At 40.3% G+C, this 20,645-nt stretch overlaps 1 protein-coding gene across 7 annotated transcripts in view; it reads right to left on the reverse strand.

Moving 5' to 3' along the window:
- xdh (xanthine dehydrogenase) overlaps window positions 1–15,703 on the reverse strand; it is a 179,186-nt gene extending 163,483 nt beyond the window's left edge. For 3 of the 7 annotated variants that reach the window (XM_069887777.1, XM_069887774.1, XM_069887776.1), the window contains exons 1-2: window positions 15,598–15,701; window positions 7,538–7,620 (exon numbers count right to left, since the gene is read on the reverse strand). The gene's annotated coding sequence lies outside the window, so the exon portion shown is untranslated. Of the gene's footprint in view, window positions 1–7,537; window positions 7,643–15,597 lie in introns of all 7 variants that reach the window. The other 4 variants (XM_069887780.1, XM_069887779.1, XM_069887775.1 and 1 more) reach the window with 4 other exon arrangements.
- Between the last annotated feature and the right edge of the window lie 4,942 nt (window positions 15,704–20,645).

Consider the following 20,645-nt stretch of genomic DNA (forward strand, 5'->3'; position numbering starts at 1 on the left):
TTGCATTAAAATAAATATCTTTCTGGGTATACAATATTTGTTTCAATCCATTCCTTGTAAGCTTCCGAAAAACATTCTTCAAGGATTTAAATGCCTTAATACGATTGTTTTTGTGGAAAGGTCTCATTACAAAAACTGATTTGGAGATATGCTTTCAGAGGATTACATTGACCACATTTTCAAAATTATTATGAAGCTGCTCAGTTAACACTTATTAATAGGATGTTTGATATTGATCAACCTTCGACATAGGCTGAAGTTGAGATGGCTCAGATTTCTGAACAAAATGTAGATCGTTTGATTTATAAATGGATTCCTCGTCTTTTACAAAATTGTCATTTACCTGTGTTAAAACATTTAATGGAGATATTGTGGCGGCGCACATCCTCATGACGAACTGGCCCTGCTTGTATCACCACATGGCAGGGCAGCCATGGGGAAATGGCGTCGTCAGAGGTTTCTCTCTGACTCCAGCATCCCTTCCAGCGCCCACCCTGGGCAGAGATTATGATGTCACTATGCACCAGGTGACTGAGCTCCTGCTGCCCTTAAAGTCGTTAACAACCCTCAACATGGTGGCTGTGTTTCTTCCACGGCTCACACCGCCACAGTGGTGACCCCGACAAGCCCAGACGTTTTTCTGGACTCAAAGCACCATGGATTCAGCAGAGGTTAATGCTGTCTCCATCAAGCTTCCCTCCTTTCGGACCCACTGACCAAGAACATGGTTCTGGCAGGCGGAAGCACAATTTCAACTCCGCAACATCTCCTCAGACGCCACGATGTTCTATCATGTCGTGAATGCTCTGGACCAAGATACGGCAGCAAGGGTGGATGACATCATTCACCACCCCCCAACATCCTCAAAGACCTGCTGCTTGGAATTTTCGGGCTAACTCCCCAGCAATGAGCTTCCAGGCTCCTTCCCCTAGATGGGCTTGGGGCCCATAGTCTGTCGACACTGATGGACGAAATGCTGGCCCTGGCGGAAGAACACAAGTCTTGTTTTCTCTTCCACCAGATATTCCTGGAATAGATGCCAGAGGACATCCAGCTGCTCCTCACAGATTAAGACTTTTCGAACCCGAGGAGAGCAGCAGCCCATACGGATGCCCTCTGGAGTACGAAGAGGGAGAATGAGGCAGCCCTCAACCAGGTGGCATGACCAGGAGCCAGCCGACCGCAAGCCGCTCCCAAGACCAAGCCAGAGGATGGCTAGTCGACCTGGTGTTTCTACCACCAGCGCTGGGGAATGCAAGCCCATAAGTGCCACCAGCCCTGCAGGTTTCAGGGAAATGATCAGGCCAGCCACTGTTGATTGATGCGACAGCTGGCCACTCAAACAGCCTCCTTCATGTGATGGACAGATCCATCGGTGGCCGAATCCTGGTGGACACAGGGGCTGAGCTCAGCATCCTCCCCCCCACAGCATTAGATACTCGCACCTGATCTCGAGGTCCAATCCTGCGGGCGGCCAACAGCTCCACCTTCAGGATCTATGTCACCCACAAGGCTCAGATCCAGATCTGGAAGGAGAAGATCCACTGGAGGTTTGTCCTAGCCTCCATGGGCACCGTGCTGTTAGGCACCGACTTCCCCAGAGTTCACGGCCTACTGTTTGACATGAAGGGCAAAAGGCTGGTCAACACCCAAACGTTCCAGTCCACCTGACTGGACACTGCCGAAGTCCACAGGCCCAAAATCGCCACTGTAGCCACTGCCAGGGACGAGTTCGACGTGATTCTCCACAAATTCCCCACCATCTTAGAGTCACGGTTCAATGCCGCCCTGCCCCAGTATGGGGGTCTTCCACCACATCACCACACAGGGCCCCCACTGCATGCTAGACCCAGGCGGCTGCCCCAAGAAGCTCCAGCAGGCAAAGGAGGAGTTCTCCAGGCTCCAGGATCTGGGAATCATCTGATATTCGGACAGCGCCTCGGCATCGCCATTCCCTATGGACCCAAAATCGTCTGGGGGCTGGAGACCGTGCAGGGACTACCGTCGGTTGAATGACACAACCAACCCCAACAGGTAGCCGTACCCCACATACAGGCCTTCTCCGCCAACCTCCACGACACATGGGTCTTCTCCAAAATGGACCTCGTGGGGATACCATCAGATCCCAGTGCATCCAGACGACATGGTAAGATGGCAATTATTACCCCTTTCGGCATCTTCGAGTTCCTGCATATGCCCTTTGCTCTAAAGAACACGGCCCAAATGTTCCAGTGTCTCATGGACGTGGTTGGAAAAGACTTGTTCATTTACCTGGATGATATTCTCATTGCCAGTCGCAACCACGACGAACACAAAGCCCATCTCCTCACACTCTTTGTCTGGCTGGTGGACTTCAGCCTCATGGTCAACGCAGCCAAATGCCAGTTCAGCAAGGAGTCCCTCCAGTTCCTGGGGCACACCATTTCGGTGGCAAGGGCCGCACAGGCACCAGAGAAGGTAGTGGCTGTTCAACGATTCCCCAAACCCTCTACCCTGAAAAGCCTCCAAGAATTCGCGGGGATGGTGAACTTTTACTATTGTTTCATCCCTGGAGCTGCGCGCACCATGCACCCATTGTTTGCGCTCATGGGTACCAAAGAAAAGAGTTTATTGTGGTCAGAGGAGGAGGACAGGGCTTTCATCGCAACAAAGGAGGCTCTAGCCAGAGCTACGCTGCTGGTGCAGCTGCGGCCGGAGGTGCTCATGGCGCTCTCCGTGGATGTCTCAGCTATGGCAGTAGGGCGGGGGCAGTTCTGGAACAGTGGCTTGATGGACAATGGCGCCCGCTGGCCTTTTACAGCAAGCAACTGCACCCACCGGAACTCAAAAGTAACACCTTCAACCGGGAGCTCCTCGTGCTGTATTTAGCCATCTGCCATTTCCGCTACTTCCTCAACGGCAGGCTGTTCACAGCCTTCACGGATCACAGGCCCCTCACTCAAACACTGGCGATGACCAAGGATCTGTGGTCCAGCAGACAGCAGCGCCACCTCTCGTACGTGTCTGAATTCATGACTGACATCTGACACACGGTCGGCAAGGACAACATAGTGGCGGATGCACTCTCCCGTCCAGCCATCAACACTCTCACACCCGACCTGTATTACGAACAACTGGCTCAGGCACAGAGGAACGATGCGGAGATGCAGGCCTTGTGGACCGCCATCTTGGGCCTCAAACTCAAGGATGTCTTGGTCCCCAGAAGCCTGGACACATTGCTCTGCGATCTCTCAACAGGCATGCCATGCCCGGTGATCCTACCACACTGGAGGGCGAAGATCTTCAGTCTGATCCACGAGCTCGTTCACCCAGCAGTAAAGACAATCGTGCAGATAGTTGCGGAGCAGTTTCTGTGGCACGGGACGAAGAAGGAGATGGTGGAACTGGCCAGGAACTGTACCGGGTGCCAGACCTTCAAGGTCCAGTGACACACGTGAGCCCCCATCCAGAACTTCAACCTGGCAGTTCGCAGATTCCAACACATCCACATTGATGTCGTCAGGCCCGTGCCGGTGTCCAAGGAGGCTCGTTACCTCCTCACGGTGGTGGATCAGGCCACAAGGAGGCCATCCCGATTAATGAGGCTTCCGTAAAGACGTGCACCAGGATTCTGGTCAGCCAATAGATTGCCCGTTTCAGAGTCCCAGCACACATCACTAAGGACAGAGGGGCGCAGTTTATGTCTGCCCTGTGGACTCAGATGGTGAAGCTCCTGGTGGGTCAAGCTCCACCACACCACAGCATACCACCCGCATCCAACGGGTTGGTGGAGAGGTTCCATAGGCACCTGAAGGCATCGTTTATGGCCAGGCTCTCTGGACCAGACTGGGCGGACGAACTACCCTGGGTCCTCCTCGGGATTAGGACAGCACCTGCAGGCTTCAGCAGCGAAGATGGTCTATGACACACCGCTTTCCCTGTCGGGTGAGTTTTTCGGCACAGACCCTGATACCACAGCCACCGACAAAAACCTACTGGCAGACCTACGGAGGTGACAGGCCTCCCGAGCTCCCCCACCCCCAGCATGCCACGACACCCAGCTGTTTCATCTCACCAAAGAGCTCATTTTCGAGCGGAAGGGACCACAAAGTGCACCGCTATAGTGACCGTACGAGGGGCCATACAATGTCTTGCACCAGTCCAGCGGAACCCTCACCCTGGATGTTGGGGGGAGAGAGGAACTTTTTACGGTGGACCTCCTGAAGGCGGCCCATCTGGACTTATCACAGCCAGTGCAGACGGCTGGGCCCAAGCTCTGGGGCCAGCCACCAAAGTGACAGGATGCGTAGCCAGTTCTGTGGGGGGTGGGTTGTGTGGTGGCGCACATCCTCATGGTGAACCGGCCTCACTTGCATCGCCACGTGGTAGTGCAGCCATGGGGAAATGGTGTCATCAGAGGTTTCTCTCTGACTCCAGCATTCCCTCCAGCTCCCACCCTGGGCAGTGATTATGATGTTAGAGTTCATGCTGCCCTTAAAGTCATTAACGACCCTTAACGTAGTGGCTGTGTTTCTTCCACTGCTCACACTGCCACAATATGATATAATAGGAATCAGATTGTTGGAACTAAAGGTAAAATTTCGGATAGGACTCCATTATATCAGAATAAATTGTTTCCTTTTTCAATGAATAATCAATACTGGAAATCATGGGAACAGAAAGGTATTAAGTTGGTACAAGAGTGTTACAAAGCTGGTTCTTTTCTTTCATTTAATAGACTTAAAGAAAAATTTGGAAGTATGTCAAATACATTGTTTGCATTTTACCAAGTTTGTGCTTTGTTGTTAGATAATTTTGGACATGAGTTAAGGTAACCTAGGCGAACAAAATTTAAAATTATTCTTACTGATGCGGGTAAAAAAGGATTTATTTCAGAAATTTATGCCTTGTTGAAACATAAAATGAGTAAACCAGATTTGTATAAAGTGAGAATCAAATGGGAGGAAGACATGTGTATTCCAATATCTCTGGAAGAATGAATGTGAAGACAGTATGGCTAAATTAATAGATGTGAGATGTTCATTATAATTTTCTTCACCAGCTTTACCTCACCCCTGAGAAGTTAAAGAAATATGGATTTAGTTCTTCGAATATGTGTTTTCAATGTTCTTTTTAACATTCAGTATAGCTTTGTAAAAAGTGAAACCTTTCTGGTGTAGGATTATGGAATTTTTGGAAGGTTTGTTTGAGTTTGAATGTGAACTTGATCCAATGTGTTTTTTTTTGGGGGGATACAGCACAACACTGATTTTGGGGCAAACATTAGAGAAGTTTCAGCTTGCATTTATTCAATCGGCACTAGAAGTGTCTAGAAAGTGTATAACTATCACTTGGAAAAATGAAATTGAGTGGTATATTCAAAGATGGCACACAGAGTTGTGATCTTGTATTCCACTGGAAAAGATAACTTATAATTTAGGTGATAATTATTCTTTTTTCATCAAGGTGTGGGGTCCGTATATGAAATATATGGGTTTAGAAATGCAATAACATTTTTATTTCTCTTCCTGGATGGAGATGGCATCCTAAACGGCAATAAATAGATGGTAATATGTATATGTTAACTCCTTTTTTATAATTTTTCTATTTTTAATATATAGATATATCTTTTTTGGGGTAGTTATTAAGGGAGGAGGGGGAATAAAGGGAGAAAAACTTGTATATTTGTATCTTTTTACATGTTTGTATACTATATCTTTAATAAATAAAATATACCAAAAAAAAAATACTCTGCAGCCCTAGGCAATTTACTCATTTTCGCTCACCTGCACTCCCTATCCAATCACTGCCCGAGCCTTTCTCCTCCCGATTCACACATCAGGCCCCAGGTAAGTGCCTTAAAAAACACTCCTCACCTTCCCACCTCTTTTATCCTCTCCTGTCTTTTACTCTAGGCCCCCGGTAAATGCCCTTGGTAAATACTCTTATATTGATGCCTCTTCGTTCCTCTGCTGCCCTCCTCTCTTGTCGGTGCATCTTCTTCAATTATGACATCATATCACCATATAACCATCACAGTACGGAGACAAGCCATCTCAGCCCCTCTAATCCGCACCGATTTAAGTGAACACCACTAGTCCCACCTACCTGCTCCCTATCCAGTCCCCTCACATCCATGCACTCATCCAACCTTCTCTTAAATGATAAAATTGACCCTGCTCCAACCACCTCTTCCGGAAGGTCATTCCACTCAGCCACCACTCTCTGAGTCAAGAAGCTTTCTCTCATGTTACTTCTAAACTTTTGCCCCCTAACCCTTAACATGCCCCCTCATTCCAATCTCACCTCCCCTCAAGGGGAAATTCACATCTACTCTGACTATCCCCATCTACTCATAATTTTAATTACCTCTATCAAACCCCCCTCGACCTTCTACGCTCCAATGAATAAAGACCCAGTCTACTCAATCTTTCTTTGTATTCTAGATACTGCAATCCAGGCAACATTTTAGTAAATCTTCTCTACACCCTCTCTACCTTATTGATATCCTTCCTATAATTTCGGGGCCGGAACTGCTCACAATATTCCAAACTTGGCCTCATCAATGCCTTGAACAGTCTCAACATCACCTCCCAGCTCCTATATTCTATGCTTTGATTTATAAAGGCCAACATACCAAAAGCCTTCTTTACCACCCTATCCACAAGAGATTCCACTTTCAAAGAATGATGAACCATTATTCCAAGATCTCTCTGTTCCTCTGCATTTCTCAATGCCCTCCCCTTGACTGTTTACATCCTGTTTTGATTATTCTTCCCAAAGTAAAGAACTTCACACTTATCTACATTAAACTCCATCTGCCACCTTTCAGCCCACTCTTCTAAGCAGTCCAAATCCCTCTGCAGTCCCCGAAAACTATCTTCACTATCCACAACTCCCCCTATTTTTGTATTATCCGCATATTTACTCACAAAAATTTACCACCCCGTCATCCAAATCATTAATGTAAAGGATGAACAGCAAAGGACCCAACACCGATCCCTGAGGCACAATGCTCATCATCGGCCTCCATCCTGACAGAAAGTTATCCACCATGACTCTATCTTCTAGCCATCGTTGAACCCATCTGACTATCTCAACATTAATACCTAGGGCCTGAACCTTCCTCACCAACTTACCATGTTGAACCTTATCGAAGGCCTTTCTGAAATCCATATAGTCTGCATCCTCCTCTTGGCTCTGCCCCGTCAGTCCCGATATAAACCTGCCTTTACTCCGATTTACCTGAAGACTATTGGCTGTTCATTAAAAGCGTGTGTGTGCTCCTCACAAGTCTCCAAGTCTCACAGGCAGCCACAGATTCCTCAGTTGCTCAGCTTGCTGCTGCCATTTGTGAAGCTACTGATCTGGCTGTTTCCATCCCTTCTTTTTCTCTGAGAGACTAATGGCCCCCTCACGCCTCCCCCAACCCCTGCCTCACACAGCAGTAGCTGAAAGAGTGTACTTTGTTTGGGAGGGTCAGTGGAGGGGGCGGGAGAGTCACAGGGAACAGCGACTCTGCCTCCTCTCTCTTCAGAGAGTCTAATTGATGCTTCACCTGATTGAGTCACCTTCTGCTGTCTCTGCTCCTGTCAACAGCGATCGGCGTCAAAGAAGGAGAGTCTTGCCTTGAAGGAAGTTCTTTTTTTAATTTAAAAAAAAACTTTATTTAAAAGAAAAGAGAAACATAACATACAGTATAAATAGTCAAAGAACATTTTTCATTAATACCCTCCCCTCCCCACACCCTTACAGCCAGCTCCCTTAAGGGGAGCAAAAAAAGAAAGAAAATATTAATTATATAGATATATATTTTTTAAATGTTAACAACATTTCAAAGTATATTTAAATGTATATATTTCAAATACGGTGACCACTTACTAACAAAAGAAGAATTATCATGTAAAGTTTAAATAATTTTTTCCATAACAGCACATACTTTCAATTCATTATGCCAACAAGCTATATTAATCTCAGTATCATCTTTCCAAGTACTTGCAACACATTTACGCGCTACTGATAACACCATACATACAAAGGCAATTTGAATTCTATCCAACCCCATTCCTCTTAATGAATATAAATTTCCCAACAAGAAAATTGTTGGATCTAACGGTAGTATAAAATTATATAATTTCTCCAAAAGTACTTTAATAGCTTGCCAAAATGATTGAACTTTAACACATTTCCATACATCATGTAAAAAAGTTCCAATACATGAACCACATCTAAAACATGAATCTGAATTACTAAATCCATATGTTTTTAACTTTTCTGGGATCAAATACAATTGATGTAAAAAATTATAATTAACCATTCCATAGCGCACATTAGTCAAAAAATCTTCTTCAGAAAAAATAAACACTAAATCACTCTCCCATTTAAGTTTAGATTTCTCCCAATCTGGTTTATCCATACTATCTTCTAACAAATTATACATAACTGAAACATAACCCTTTTTCAGTATAGAGGAAATCTAAGATAATACACAAACAAAGAATTAATAGATATATCAAATCTTTCTCTCATTTGATTAAAAGAAAGAAATTGCCCCTCTATAACACAATCTTGTATTGTCTTTATACCTTTAGAATCCCAAGTCTTTAAATGATTGTTAAACATTGAAAAAGGAATAAGCTGATTATTATACCATGGAGTTAAAATAGATAATTTATCTTTCAACCCTAACACCCTGTTTTTTTAGCTAAATCTTTAATAAATGTTTCAATATCGGCATATCATATTGCTGTAACAAATTCAAGTTCCAACGAAATATAAATTCATGCACTTCAACCCTAGGAATACATGCCATCTCCACTTTAGCCCAGCTAGGAGGCTGATCTAAATCCATCAATCTACTTATGAACTTCAACTGGGCCACTTCATAATAATTTGAAAATGTGGTCATTGTAATCCACCCGGTGTATAATTCCATGTAAGTCTATGCAGTGCCATTCAAGCTAATTTACTTTTCCATAAAAACTCTCTCACTGCTTTATTCAGATCTTGAAAAAAACCCTTAGCAAGTAAACAAAGGTAGTGACTGAAAAAAAATACTGAATTCATGGAAAAATATTCATTTTAATACAATTAACCCGACCAATCAAAGTTAATGGAAGATCTTTCCACTTAATCACATCTGCTTTAATCCATCTTAATATAGGTACATAATTTAATTGATATAATGATTGATAATTTGTATCCATAAACACACCTAAATATTTAATTTTACTTGTCCACCTTAATTTTTTAATTGTTTTAAATTCAGAATAATTTCCCACTCCAACAGGTAAATTTTCACTTTTGTCCCAATTAACTTTATATCCTGATAATTCTCCAAATTTCAACAAGCACTTTTGCAATTGTTTCAACGAATGTACCAGTTCCGTTAAATATACCAACGCGTCATCCGCAAATAAATTAATTTTATATTCTTCATTCTTAACCCACATCCCTCTAATTTCTTCATTTTGTCTAATAGCCTGAGCTAACAGTTCAATAACCAATGCAAATAAGGCTGGTGACAATGGGCAGCCCTGTTGAGTTGAATGGGTCAATTTATATGGTAAAGAAATCTGTCTATTCGTCACCACCCTAGCCATCAGGTTCGTAGATAAAGTCTTAACTCAACCAATAAAAAAGTGTCAAATTTAAATTTCTCTAACACCTTAAATACAAATTCCACTCAACCCTATCAAAAGCTTTTTCTGCATCTAATGCAACCACCATGGATGGTTAAGTTGCTTTCAGTATGCATTGACTAAAGTAATTAATTGAAGTATATTGTCTGATGCATTTCTATTTTTAATAAGATCTGTTTGATTAATATGTACCAATTTAAGCAAATATTTAGTGAATCTATTAGCTAATACTTTCGCTATAATTTTATAATACACATTTAATAAAGAAATAGGTTTATACGAAGACACTTTCAAAGGAACTCTATCTTTTTTTGGAATAACGGTTATTAAAGCACTTGAACATGATTCTGGTAACTTCTGATCTTCAGTAACTCGATTCAACACCTCTCCAAATTCATTAGATAAATATCATAAAAAATGTATAAAATTCCACAGGGAATCCATCGTCCCCTGGGGACTTTCCGTTTAGCATTTCCTGAATAGCTTCTTTAATTTCAAAATACGTAAAAGGAGATTCCAATTACTAAACATCAATTCTGCCTAATACCGGTAACTTTAATTTAGTTAAGTAGGAATCAATAGAACCATTATCCTGTTTCCCCTCAGAAGTATATAATTTTAGATAAAATGAATAAAACTGGTCATTAATTTACTGAGGTTTATAAGTAACTTTTGAATTCTTCTTAACAGCATTAATAGTCTGAAATGTCCGTTCAGCTTTCAATTGCCAAGCAAGTACTTTATGAGGTCTTTCACCAACTCATAATAACATTGTTTAGATCGATTAAATAAGCACTCAAACTGATAAGTTTGTAAAGTATTATAATGCAACTTCAACCTCTCCAATGCATTTTTTTAATCATCTGTTACCCCTTCCTGAAAATCCTTCTCTAACTCAGCAATCTTCATTTTCTAACTCTAAACTTTCTGCCATATATTGTTTCTTTACTTTCGTAGAGCCCACCTCACTGACAAAAGGCAAAGGAGGAAAAACCCAACACCCAACCCCAACCAACCAATTTTCCCTTGCAACCGCTGCAATCGTGTCTGCCTGTCCCGCATCGGACTGGTCAGCCACAAACGAGCCTGCAGCTGACGTGGACTTTTTACCCCCTCCATAAATCTTCGTCCGCGAAGCCAAGCCAAAGAAAAAAGAAGACTTTCGTAGAATAACTAATGATCTGCCCTCTCAAATAAGCTTTTAAAACATCCCATGTTACAAAATTACTATCCACCGAATTAACATTTCCAGACAAAAATAGAGAAATCTGCTCTTTAACAAGAGTAACAAACTCTGGTTTATTCAATAATATTGCATTAAACCATCGAAATGATGGATGCATTACCTCTGAACTTTCACAAGAAAAAAGTAATAATGAATGATCTGATATAACTCTACTTTTGTATTCAGCTCGTAATACTCTACCTTGTAAATGCGCTGATACCAAAAATAAATCAATTCTAGAAAATGAATCATGTCTCAAAGAATAAAAAGAAAAATCATTCTCTGTAGGGTTAACTTTTCTCCAAATGTACGCCAAATTTAAATCCTTCATTAACACATTAATTTTGTTGCCATCTTTGATTTCCTTATACTCTTTGGGTTTCTATCCAATAAAGGGTCGAGAACACAATTAAAATCACCACCATCTAAAACATTTTCATTAGCTTGAGTTAACTATAAAAAACTTCTGAGATAAGCCACTCATCATCTATATTAGGGGCATAAAGATTCAACAAAGTCCATGATTCAGCAAAAATTTTACAATTCACACTTAACACCTCTCCTCTTAGGAGATAATGGAGGAGGAGATCCATTTCTTTGCAATTCCGGCAAAGAATTAGTGAAAACCAAAGCATCATGATCATTTTCAAAAAATTGAGATTGGAAATTTCCATAAAAAACCTTCAAAATTGCAGGATAACCTGAAGATTCCAATTCAAAAGGTAATTTTTTTATGGATCAAAATTGCTACTCCCTTGCCTTAGAATTAAAAGAAGTGAAAACATGACCAACCCAATCCCTTTTCAATTTCAAATGTTCTTTCTCAGTCAAATGCATTTTTTGTAAAAAAGCAATATCAATTTTCATTTTTTTTATATAGGCCAATATTCTCTTTCTCTTGATTGGATTATTTAACCCCTGCACATTAAAAGTTTCAAAGTTATATTGAGACGTTGGTGCAGCCTAATTTGGAGTTCTGTGTGCAGTTCTGGTCGCCTAATTATAGGAATGATATAAACAGAGTGGAGAGAGTGCAGAGAAGGTTTACCAGAATGTTACCTGGGTTTAAGCATCTAGAGTATAGGGAGAGATTGGACAGATTAGGTCTTTATTCTTTGGAGCGTAGAAGGTTGAGAGGGGATTTGATAGAAGTATTTAAGATTATGAAAGGGATAGACAGAGTGGATGTGGATAGACTATTTCCGTTAAGAGGAGGAAAGATTAAAACAAGAGGACATGAGTTAAGAATTAAGGGGCAGAGGTTTAAAGGTAACATGAGGGGGAACTTCTTTACTCAGAGAGTGGTAGCCGTGTGGAATGAGCTTCCGGGAGAAATAGTGGCGGCGGAGTCAATTGTATTATTTAAGAAAAGGTTGGACAGGTATATGGATGAGAAGAAGATGGAGGGTTATGGGCATTGTGCAGGGAGGTGGGACTAGAGAGGGGTGTTTGGTTCAGTGCGGACTAGAAGGGCCTAATGGCCTGTTTCCGTGCTGTAAATTGTTATGTTATGTTATTTTTTCAACTGCTCATGTAATTATACACTATAAAATAATGCTCCCCCTTTAATGCTTGCGAAAAAAAAGAAAATCCCCCTCAAAAAAATTAAAATAAAGTAAAAAATAACAAAACAACAACAAAACAATTAAAAAAAAACCCAAGGTAGTAATACCCTAAAAAACTGGTTGTGGTTAACCCACTAGTGGTAAATAACTATCAAAGTTTTCAGTGTCATCCACACCCCCCCACCCATATACATATTGATAATTTAATCAAACACAATTAAATATAGTCCACATATTCAACCCAATAATTCCAAGCCCAACAACTGCTCTGGATCTTCAACATCAAGAAGACTCTGTGTCAACTCTTCTTTCCTTCCATTCTTTCCATACTTTCCATATTTTTCATTCCTTCCATTCCCATGTCCATTTCCATTTCTAATCACTCTCCTCTTAGGAGATAATGGAGGAGGAGATCCATTTCTTTGCAATTCCGGGAAAGAATTAGCAAAAACCAAAGCATCATGATCATTCTCAAAAAATTGAGATTGGAAATTTCCATAAAAAACCTTCAAATTTGCAGGATAACGAAAAGCAAACTTGTAGCCTTTTCGCCACAAAACATCTTTAGCCGTATTAAATTCTCGTCATCTTCTAATAACTTCTTGACTCAAATCAGCATAAAAGAACACCCTATTATGTTGAATCATTAATGGAGATCGATTCTGTCTTGCGTTCTGCACCGCCATACGTAAAATCATTTCACGATCTTGATATTTTAAACAATGAATTAAGACTCCTCTCGGTGTTTGTCCTGGTTGTAGTCTTCTTCTCAAAGTCCTATGAACCCTATCCAATTCCAAACCATCAGGGAAAGACTGTTTACCCAGTACCTCTGGGATCCAGTACTTAAAAATATTTATAGGGTCTTCCTCTGGAAGACCAACTATTTTCACATTATTCCTCCGACTTTGATTTTCCAACAAATCAATCTTCTTCATTAAATCTCTTTTCTGAATCTCCCAATCTACAAAAGAGCCTTCCACTTTTTCCATTTTTTCTCTATTTCGTTCCACCTGAGTTTGACACTCAGAGAAAGCTGTTTCAATTTTCTTAAAATTATCTTGCACAGAATCTACTGATTGTATACATTTATTAATATGACTTTTAACTACAGTCATTTCCTGTTTCACAGTTGACATTTCATCACACAACGTATTCATTTTTATTTTCAACTCCATAAATCCTTGAGTCATTTGAGTTGATATTTGTTTTGACACGTTATGCATTTGCTGTATTTGACCAGCAATCCCTTCAAAAACAGTAAACACTTAATCCAGACCAGATTCAAGTTCCACTTTTTGAGATTCACCCTCTTTAAGAGCAAGCTCCTCCTCCTGGGCGTATTACAATAAGGTAAGTTCCTCTTCTTCCTCAGTCAGCGCAGTTCCCTTAGCTGAATGGCTGCAGGTCTGGACACCTGCCACCGGCACCCCGACCTTTTCGGGACGCCGGTGCTTAGGCTCCCCCACAGTACTAATTTTGTCCAATAGCTCCCGGACCCTCGACGCCACACGCAGGCCAGGCGAAGCCGTCGGACACGCAGAGGCATCTTCTGACGCTACCCTGCGTGCCACCGGGCCGCCCAGCAAGATTGCGAGCTCGCAGGTCACCTTATTGGCCGTACCGCCCGCACGCATGACTTCACATGGATGCGGGTCGGCCACGGCCAAACTCACTGATGTACCGACGCCATTTTGTGGATCCAAGATCAGCACCGGAGTCGAATGGGCTGGAGTCCTCTGAGGCTTGGAGACTCCCAACGACGACTCCATGGATTCAGCAATTCAGGTAGGCCTCGATTCTTCTGCACTTTTATATAGTAGTTTTCTCTGAAGCTGAGGTTTAGGCTTTTTCACATTAGATGCCATCATAAACACTGTTATTTAAATAACTGTAAATCTTATTTTTAATCACTTTTAGACTCTTAAAAAACCGTGTATTTAATGATCCAGCTGGGGAGAGGTGGAACACATGTCTTCCTTCTATGCCATCTTGCCACACCGCAGTGCCTTGAAGGAAGTTCATTGAAAACTCAACAAACGGATTCTGGGGATAACAGGACTCATGGATGAGAAGAAACTTGCATCAATGTGGTTTTATTCGTTGAGCTTCAGAAAAATTATAACTTTGAAAAAACTGGACTGGATCTGGCCCTTTGAAATCCTCCAGAAGACCGACTATCTTAACATTGTTCCAAAGCATCTCTCTTATTTAACAAATCAGTCATTTTTATTTCCTTACATCATCTTTACAATTAATAAACTCTTCTTCAGTCTTTTTAAACTTGTCCTGGACTTTATCCACAGCTTTCAGACATTTGGCCACATCCATTTTAATTGTTGCTATTTCCCCTTTCATCTCTGCAAATTGATCCTTGACTTATTCGTAAACCAGGTCAGCATTAGAAGTTAATTCTAACTGGTGAGAGGCAGACTAAAACTTAAAAGCCTTTCTCACCATAGGCCTACCCTGAAATGTAGCAAGGTTGTTGGCCATGAGACACCAAGCACAGACTGTCCTGCTGTTGTGTCTTGGGACTGTCCTACCACAGTCACAGCCACATTCACTTGTGTGAAGTATGGGACTGAGTAAAGGCATTTAGGATGTTCTCACTGGTGAGCAAATTACTGGCTTCTATTCTCTATGGTTCATATTTTTCAAGGTGGATTTGACCCAGCGTATCATCAAGAAACACAAGACCATGGGCATCACGAGCGATATACTGCAATGATGGGGTCATACTTCACACAAGTGAATGTGACTGTGACTGTGGTAGGACAGTCCCAAGACACAACAGCAGGACAGTCTGTGCTTAGTGTCTCATGGCCAACAACCTTCAGCTGCCTTCATCCTCAACCACCACTCTCACCGCCCATGTAATTTCCAGGAATGGAGGGCAAGATTTCCCAGATTGCACATTTCTCACAAAATAGAGGCTATTCAGCCCATCTAGTTCATGCAACTACAACCATCCAATTTCCTCTTTTACATTCCTGTAACTCAATCTATCCCACAGCATTTCCCTCCCCAGTAACATCATGGAGTAATTTACAGTTGCCAGTCCAACCCAGGCTGCTGGAAGTGTGAGCCAATTTGTCACACCCAAACAGAGATATATGATTTCTTGATTTCACTCATGTGAATTTCCATTTATCTCTGTATCCTGTCATATCAACTTTATTCTCACCTGCTGCTTGGTCCAGAATCTCCTTTGTTACTTGTATTCTCTGAGGCAATACAATAAGGACCTGTTCCTCGGTTAAACAACCTCAGAATGAACGCACTGATAATTTTGACCAAAATGCCCTTTGGAGTTTCTAACTTTCAATCATTAACAGGTGTGTCACTGATAAAGCTTTGCACTGAGATTCAACATCAACCCAGACATTGGAACACCACAGGTTTATGTTTCATCGGGCAGTGTCATGGAACCAATCATCACCGAGGATATTGCAATGTACAACTCATCACTTTCACTATTGTCATGTGACAACCAAGGGTAATTTCTCCATTGATTACAGTTTAATGTTTCTTTTCACGTCAGAGAGAACCAGCACCATTTCTCAGGGGTTAAGGGATAACTTTTTCAAAGGTTCGATTCGATTGTGTGCGAAATTTCATGGAATTTAATTGTTGCCCTGTTAAAAATTAAACTAAGGCATAAAATCACAGCTTAATTCCTACATTAATAAAGAATTATAATATATTATAATATCAGCATAAAATATTATAAAGCTATATTAATGTAAGAATTCATTTCCAAGGATATTTAGAAATATGAAAGTAAAAACAGATAATATAGAAAATACTCAGGTCAGGCGACATCCAAGTCAACTCACCTTTCAAGTCAATGACCTGTGGTCAAAGTTTGGTCAAGTGAAACGTCATGAATGTGAAGCATTAAACTCCGTTTACCTCCACCCTGACTTTCTAGGATTTGCTATTGTCCTATTAAGAATAAACCTACTGCTTTAATTCTGGAATCATTTCAGATTTTGGAACACTCGCTCATCTTAAAAAAAGGACGATGCTGGATCAATTCTGACCTGACATGTTATTCGTGCAAAGTGAAACATGAAAGTCTGTGGGCACTACAATCAAAGATGTAAAGATGCTGGAGGACCACAGCAAGACTTGCCACATCCATACGGGGTTTAAGATATATAACAGGCTTATCGGGTCTGACCCCGTCTTAATGGTAATGAGTAAAAATAAGGCAAGCACCTGAATTAAAAGGCTAAGGAGAAGGGGGAAAAAAGAGCAGGAGGAAGAGCACAGACCAAAAGATAAAGGGCAATCGTAATGGATGGTGATCTCGTTTACACGACCACTAGCAAGGTCTTAAGGATCATAGTTCCTGTTTGATTTTGCTGGTGGATGTAAATCCTTGCGTTTTTCACTTTGTTAGCTAGGTTTAACAGCCTGTGAGAGACTAAAGCTAGTAAAATGAGATCTCATTGTGGAAAGCGAAGGAGAGATAGTCATGAACTTGTGAAAGAGTATAATGACCTATTTCAGGCTACAGTCCAGGAGAACACTCGATCAGAGTGGATAATTAACGTGTGCAATCAATAATGCATCAAAAGCAACTAAAGGGGGGAGTGTGGCGTGATGGTATAGGGAAAAGACGTGGAAAACACCCCCTCCTAACAGAACTTTTAAAAACCCGTATTAAAGTGTTTAAATTGTTTTAAAAGTTACAGATTATATTGTTGAAATACCAAACTATCAAAAATGAGAAAAACTAAGGTTCAAGCAGCGAAGAAACCAGCTACCAAATAGGCTATAATATTGTAGAAACTTAGCCTACCTCAAAAGCAAAGCCTGGGGATTTGATTTCATCTCAGCCCCGACCTCAGCGACAGTCCGTTGGTAAGGCCTTTTCCAAACCGGCGCCGAACTTTTGTGCATGCACACAATGTCCGAAAAGGCCCAGGCTGCAGGGAGACCCGATCTTCACAGGCCCAGTAATCCTGGGCTGGGGGGGGGGGTGCAGTGGATAATGTTCCATATTGTAATAAACATTCCCCCAAATGCAGCAATGATTGTCGTGGACTTTTTTTATTCGTACCCGCAGTTGCATTGAATCAGCTGATTCCCTGTCGGAAGTGGAGGAGGACGTTGTCGAACTGGAAGAAGGAGAGGATCAATTTCTAACAGAAGAAGTAACTGCTACATTTCAGGGTAGGCCTATGGTGAGAAAGGCTTTTAAGTTTTAGTCTGCCTCTCACCAGTTAGAATTAACTTCTAATGCTGACCTGGTTTACAAATAAGTCAAGGATCAATTTGCAGAGATGAAAGGGGAAATAGCAACAATTAAAATGGATATGGCCAAATGTCTGAAAGCTGTGGATAAAGTCCAGGACAAGTTTAAAAATAATGAAGAAGAGTTTATTAATTGTAAAGATGATGTAAGGAAATAAAAATGACTGATTTGTTAAATAAGAGAGATGCTTTGGAACAATGTTAAGATAGTCGGTCTTCTGGAGGATTTCAAAGGGCCAGATCCAGTCCAGTTTTTTCAAAAATGGATCCCGGAGGTTTTGGAACCAGTACATTTTCCAACTGGACTGGAGCTGGACAGAGTTCATTGAGTGATATGAATGAAGCCATTTCCTGGTCAAGCACCACAGACTATTTTGATGCATTGTTTGCATTATCAAGATAGAGAACTGATTTCGAGACTTGAGGTGCAGAATGTGAGAAATAATCAGGGGCCTTTGCTTGTTAAAAATAAAAGGGTCTTTTTTATGTTGATCTTAGTCAAGCGGTGATTAAACGTCGTAAATAATTTAATTAAGCTAAAGCTGTCCTTTGGAGGAAAGGGTAAGAATTTGGTTTTCATTACCTTGATATGCTAAAAAATCTTTTATGGGGAGTATCAGTTTCAAATTTTTTCAGATGATGCAGAAGCTTTGGAGTTTGATAATTCTTTACCTGACAATAAGCTCAAATAAATTTTCTCAGCAGCTTGTTGCTGTACCGAAGGGGAAGGATGGTAAGCAAGAGATGGAATTTCTACAGTTGATTGATGATGATCCAAGTGAACCATGATCTGGAAGAAGAGTTTCATACTTGAAATGAATTTCTGTATTATTTTTGATTGTTCTGTTGGGGGGGTGGGGGGGTAGTCCAACTGCAGATCCTTCCGAAGTCGTCGACTACTTTGTGGCATCTGTCACTCCTGTGTAATTAAGGGAGGTAATACCGTAGGGTATTCCTTTTTTTGTATTTTTTTAAATGGGGTTTTTCTTTTCTTTCTATTCTTTTTGAAGGAGATCCTTATTTCTTGTGTGTGTGTGTGTATTGATGTTGTGGGGAGGCACTTCGCTATTTATAGTGGGATGATTTGTTCATTTTATTAAGAATAGAAATGCTTCAGATAATATTCTTTGATTAATTACTTTGGTCAATGCATATCGACAGCAGCCCAACCATCCAATGGTGGTTGCACTTGATGCTGAAAAAGCTTTTGACAGGGTTGAATGGGATTTTTTATTTAAGGTGTTGGAAAAGTTTAAATTTTGCCTTTTTTTATTGGTTGGGTTAAAGCTTTCATTACTGTTTAAATTGACACGTTTGACCCAACAAGGGTGTCAATTGTCACCAGCCCTGTTTGCATTGGGTATTGAATCGTTATCTCAAACAATAAGACAGAATGAACAGATAAGAGGGATGAGAGTTATGAATGAAGAGTATAAGATTAATGTATTTGCAGATGATGTATTGATATATTTGACATATCCAGAACAATTGCTCAGTCACTTTTACACTAGAAGGAGTGTTTAACACAATATGGATCTTTATCTGGATATAAAGTTAATTGGGAAAAAAGTGAAATTTTACTGATAGGTGAAGGAGATTATTCAGTTTATAAGAATATTATTAATTTGAAGTGGACTGATCAAATTAAATATTTGGGTATAAATGTGGATGTTGATTATCAATCTTTATATAAATTAAATTATATACCGTTAATGAAAAAGATCAAATCTGATTTGATTAAGTGAAAGGATCTTCCTAAAGTTTAATTGGAAGAATAAATACAATTAAAATGAATATCATTCCACGTATACAATATTTGTTTCAGTCAATTCCGTGTTTACTTAATAAGAATTTTTTCCGAGATTTAAATAAAATGGTTAGGGAATTTTTATGGAAGGGTAAATTTCCGAGAGTAATTTTGAATAAATTAACTTGGAAATATGCGTTAGGTGGATTACGTTTACCTCATTTTCAAAATTATTATGAGGCAGCTCAATTTAAATTTATTAGTTCTTTAATGGATTTGGAATGGCCCCCTAGTTGGGCTAAAATTGAAATGGTGAATATTTTTGAATTTGAAATACATCAATTTTTGTTTTGGTGGAATTTAAATTTATTACAACAATATAATGTGCCTATACTAAACTATTTAATGAAGTTATGGATGAGAAAAAATAGAATGATAGGTTCTAAGGGTAAATTATTGACTTTAACACCATTTTGTAATAACCAACTTATTCCTTTTTCAATGCATAATCAATGTTTATTACATTGGAAATCTAAAGGTATAAATAAAATTGGGGAATTGTTTTAAAGAAGGTCGATTTTTATCCTTTAATCAAAAGAGGGAAGATTTTGGTATTAATGAGAATTCTTTATTCATTTATTATCAACTTCGATCCCTAGTAAAACAAATATTTGGTAGAGATATGATTTTACCTAAATTGACTTAATTTGAATCTTTTCTTGTGATTGTATCAAAGAAGGGATATATTTCATTGATGTACCAAATATCACAGGAGAGTATGGAAAAAAAGGGATAGGATAGATCTAAGATTAAATGGGAAAAGGATATTAATTTTATTTTTTCTCAGGATGAATGGTTAGATGTTTGTCATGTTAGTGTTACTAGATTGATAAATGTTCATTATGCAATGGTTAATTACAATTTTTTACATTAATTGTATTTAACACCTGAAAAGTTTTTAAAAATATGGTTTTAGTGAATCAGACTCCTGTTTTAGATGTGGTAATTCGGTTAGAACTTTTTTTCATGCTGTTTGGTTATGTGTACATATACAATCTTTTGGGAAAGCAATTCAATTGTTTTTGGAACATTTGTATAAAATTAAAATACTTCTAGAACCGGCAATATTTTTGTTGGGTGAGTTGAAGCCTTTGAAAGATTTGGGATTAGATAAATTTCAGATTACTTTTGTTTATTAGCTTTATCTGTAGCAACAAAAATGT

The sequence above is a fragment of the Narcine bancroftii genome, chromosome 6 (assembly GCF_036971445.1).
Source record: "Narcine bancroftii isolate sNarBan1 chromosome 6, sNarBan1.hap1, whole genome shotgun sequence".
NCBI lineage: Eukaryota > Metazoa > Chordata > Chondrichthyes > Torpediniformes > Narcinidae > Narcine > Narcine bancroftii.